Below are 5,209 nucleotides of genomic sequence, written 5' to 3' on the forward strand. Positions count from 1 at the left end.
TTCTCCTTTACCAAGATAATCCATCCACCTGACCAGTGTGGCATATCAAGAAGCTGATTAAACAGCATGATCATCACACAGGTGCACCTTGTGCTGAGGACAATAAAACACCACTCTAAAATGTGCAGTTTTGTCACACAACACAATGCCACAGATGTCTCAAGTTTTGAGGGAGCGTGCAATTGGCTTGCTGACTGCAGGAATGTCCACCAGAGCTATTGCCAGGGAATTGAATGTTCATTTCTCTACCATAAGCCACCTCCAATGTCATTTTAGAGAATTGGGCAGTACGTCCAGCCGGCCTCACAACCGCAGACCACGTTTATGATGACATGTGGGTGAGTGGTTTGCTGATGTCAACCTTGTGAACAGAGTGCCCCACGGTGGGGTTATGGTATGGGCAGGCATAAGCTACGGACAATGAACACAATTGCGTTTTATCAAAGGCAATTTGAATGCACAGAGAGACAGTGACGAGATTCTGAGGCCCATTGTCGTGCCATTCATCTGCTGCCATCACCTCATGTTTCAGCATGATAATGCACGGCCCCATGTCGCAAGGATCTGTACACAATTCCTTCAAGCTGAACATGTCCCAGTTCTTCCATGGCCTGCATACTCACCAGACATGTCACCCATTGAGCGTGTTTGGGATGCTCTGGATCAGCGTGTACAACACCATCTACCAGTTATCCAACAACTTCGCACAGCCATTGAAGAGTGGGACAACATGAGGTGGTCCCACCAGATTCTGACTGTTTTTCTGATCCACGCCCTACCTTTCTTTAAAGGTATCTGTGACCAACAGATGCATATCTGTATTCCCAGTCATGAAATCCATAGATTAGGGTCTAATGAATTTATTTCAATTGACTGATTATCTTATATGAACTGTAACTCAGTAAAATCTTTTAAATTATTGCATGTTGGGTTTTTATTTTGGTTCAGTACACTTGAGACTTTCTCCGTATTAACCTGTAGGGTTCCCTGATTGTTCCTCCTATTTCTCACTCAGCCCAGGTGGAGCTGACTCTCGTAAAAAGGTAACAGATCAAAAATCTGGGTCCCTGAAATACGGCCTCATTACCCTAACGGACAGAGTTTGCATCTCAAATGGTACCCTGTTCCCTAATGTAGTGCACTACTTTTGACCAAATCCCTATGAGACCTGGTCCAAAGTAGTGCACTACATTGGGAATAGGGTGCCATTAGGGGAATGAACACAGCAGCTGAAGCTGAGAGTGGCTGGAGGATAGAGAGAGAGTAGCGACAGGGCCAGAGAGTGTAAACCCACAGTGATACAACTATCTCTGTGTTATGGGCTAACCTTTAGGCTTCCTGCAGAACGAGATGGAGTTCTGCTCACAGTCTTTTAAACACATTTTATATGTGGGGCTTGCATCCCTAATGGCACCTTATTCCCTACCTAGAGCCCTACTTTTGACCAGATTCATATGGGCCATAGTCAGAGTGCACTATAGGGAATAGGGTCGGGGGTGCCATTTGGGACAGGACTGTGACATTTCCTCCTCTCAGAAACTCCTGGCCTTTCCCTTCACGCCTGGCTGGCTGCTAAATAAAACACTCAGACACAGAATTTGTCCCAAATGGCACCCTATTCCCTAATATAGTGCACTACTTTTGACCAGGGCCCATAGGGATTTGGTCAAAAGTAGTGCTGTAGGTCAGGAATAGGGTGACTTTTGGGATACGGCCAGCGTTTGACCTCAGCTCAGTAAGGACAGCTTTCAGGTGCTTCATGTCATCTTCAGTTCATCTTCATAAAGCTAGGAAGGCCACAGAGGTCTGGAGGAAACAGACTGGTAACCTGGGATTCCGAGGGATTTTGCAAACTCATTTTCATTTTCATCTTCAGGTTATTTTAGCGACCTAATTTTCACTGCGTTTTAGCGATCAGGCTACCACTCTGTTTCCTCCAGACCTCTGTGGCTTCCCAGCCTGATGAAGATGAATTGGAAATGACCATGGGAGCTCCTGAGAACTGAGGCGAGGTCAAATAAGGTCTGAGCTAGCCAACTGAGCTCTATTTTGCTGTTTAACCTGCTTTCGCTACGTTTTATAACAGTGAACTGTATCAAAATCAGCTTGGACCCCGGGCTACCAGTCTGTTTGCTCCAGACCTCTGTAGCCTCCTGGCCAGTTGAAACTTTAACAGGAGATGACACCTTTGTGAAATGTGGAGAATGCACAGTTAGGGAGAAAATTGGCAGTTGGGGATTCTGAGGGGAGTAGTTTTAGATTTCACAGATAATAGCAGACCGAGAGAGAGCGGCAGCATAAGGAGAAGCGATATTGGCCTCATTGCTTCAGTGTTGAAAGTGAAACAGTAACACATAGTGAAGTCACGACATTAGTTCCAGGAAATTATGCCGGCTTTCTCATTCAGACTTATTCATCTTTGACTCCACCAACACCACACTGACTGAAGAGAATCTGAGACATGGGGCACGATCGAGCGGATCACTTTTGTAAAGTGGTCACCGCTTTTCAAAGTGTGTTGCATTATGGGGATAAAAATGGTCCTACTAGCGGATACAAACAACAAAATAGTTTTGTCGCACTAGAGCTTGATCTTCCTACCCCTTCATCGCTGGGGGTACCTGTGTCTGGAGCCTGATCTTCCTACCCCTTCGTCGCTGGGGGTACCTGTGTCTGGAGCCTGATCTTCCTGCCCCTTCGTCGCTGGGGGTACCTGTGTCTGGAGCCTGATCTTCCTGCCCCTTCGTCGCTGGGGGTACCTGTGTCTGGAGCCTGATCTTCCTGCCCCTTCGTCGCTGGGGGTACCTGTGCCTACTCCTACTCCTTCCCCTATGATTTCGAAGTCGACGTCGGCAACCTTGCATCCCTGCTCTGGATCGAGCGGGGCTTCTCCATCTGTTGGAGGCCTGCACCATCCTGTGAAGTTTTTGAGTGGGCGGATTTCCTCATCCTTCTCGCCAGCCGTGATTTTGGGTTGCTCCATGGTAATAAATGTGACTGGTCCTGGTGAAAAAACAATATCCTATCCTGGAGCTCGAGTATAATGACGTTACTAACCTGCTCCCGAATGTAATACGTCAGGACATGGATATCGATTCTATCGTAGTCCATGTGGGTTTTAATGACATTATAAAGGGCAGATCTGAACAGTTGGAAACTGGAATTTAAACAGCTGATTGACTCTCTGCTGAACACTAATAACAGACCCATCATATCTGGCCCTGTGCCCTTTTCCCGAATCTTGGCATTGAAAGCTTTAGCAGGATTCTTTCTCTTCACAACTGGCTATGTGATTATTGCAGCTCAATGGGTGTAACTTTTGTAGACAATTTCGATACCTTTTGGAAACAAAATGTGTTTTATAAGGAGGATGGGATCCACCCAAATCATGTGGGATCCTGGATCCTTTCACAGCATTATAAGGCTGCGTTGAGACAATGATTTATCAATGACCCAAGCCCAGCTCAGTTAATCCCTGCCACTGTGTCATCACAATGCTTAGGTAAATGTACATTATACCAGGGGCATTGGTAGACACAATGTAAGTAACCTAATGTCTGTCCCTCTAACTGCCCTGAATGCCTCTGCTGATCTTACAGCTATTGTATGCAGCAATCATGTGTCTATGAACCAGAATTATGCTGTTAGCACTGAGGCGGTGTGCCCTAGGAGGAAGTCCACTGTGTGCAGCTCACCCTACACTAACATAAATAACATGGGAATATCTACTTCTGCTAAGCTTCCTAGTAAAGCAATGAAAACAAGCAAGCATCCCAGAAAAGTGCTCAAAATAACCCACATTAACATATGTAGCTTAAGAAACAAGGTTCATGAAATTAATACCTTGCTAGTAACAGATGACATTCATATGCTGACTATATCTGAAACTCACTTAGACAATACCTTTAATGAAACAGTGGTAGCAATACAAGGTTATAACATTTACATAAATGCCAGTGGTGGAAGTGTTGCTGTTTATATTCAGAACCAGATTAGAAAGGATTTCATGTTAAATACTGTTGAAGTAATATGGCTACAGGTTCATCTGCCTCACCTAAAGCCCATTCTGGTGGGAAATTGCTATAGACCACCAAGTGCTAACAGTCAGTATCTGGATAACATGTATGAAATGCTTGATAATGTACAGTACCAGTCAAAAGTTAGGATACACCTACTAATTCAAGGGTTTTTCTTTATTTGTACTATTTTCTACATTGTAGAATAACAGTGAGGACATCAAAACTATGAAATAACACATATGGAATCATGTAGTAACCAAAAAAGTGTTAAACAGGTCCTTCAAAGTAGCCACCCTTTGCCTTGATAGCAGCTTTGCACACGCTTGGCATTCTCTCAACCAGCTTCATGAGGTAGTCACCTGGAATGCATTTCAATTAACTGATGTACCTTGTTAAAAGTTCATTTGTGGAATTTGTTTCCTTCTTAATGCGTTTGAGCCAATCAGTTGTGTTGTGACAAGGTAGGGGTGGTATACAGAAGATAGCCCTATTTGGTAAAAGACCAAGTTCATATTATGGCAAGAACAGCTCAAATAAGCAAATAGAAATGACAGTCCATCATTACTTTAAGACATGAAGGTCAGTCAGTGCAGAAAATGTCAAGAACTTTGAAAGTTTCAAGTGCAGTTACAAAAACCATCAAGCGCTATGATGAAGCTGGCTCTCATGAGGACTGCCACAGGAAAGGAAGGCCCAGAGTTACCTCTGCTGCACCTCAAATAAATGCTTCACGGAGTTCAAGTAATAGACACATCTCAACATCAACTGTTTAGAGGACACTGCGTGAATCAGGCCTTCATTTTATTTTTAGTTAACCAGGCAAGTCAGTTAAGAATACATTCTTATTTACAATGACGGTCAAGGAACAGTGGGTTAACTGCCTTGTTCGGGGATTCGATCTAGCAACCTTTCAGTTACTGGCCCAACGCTCTAACCACTAGGCTACTTGCCACCCCAAATGGTCAAATTGCGACAAAGAAACCACTACTAAAGGACACCAATAAGAAGAAGAGACTTGATTGGGCCAAGAAACACGAGCAATGGACATTCGACCAGTGGAAATCTGTCCTTTAGTCTGATGGCTTTGTGAGACGCAGAGTAGGTGAATGGATGATCTCCGCATGTGTAGTTCCCACCATGAAGCATGGAGGAGGAGGTGTGATGGTGTGGGTGTGCTTTGCTGGTGACAC

Source organism: Salmo salar, chromosome 06, assembly GCF_965601325.2.
Source record: "Salmo salar chromosome 06, fSalSal1, whole genome shotgun sequence".
Taxonomy (NCBI): domain Eukaryota; kingdom Metazoa; phylum Chordata; class Actinopteri; order Salmoniformes; family Salmonidae; genus Salmo; species Salmo salar.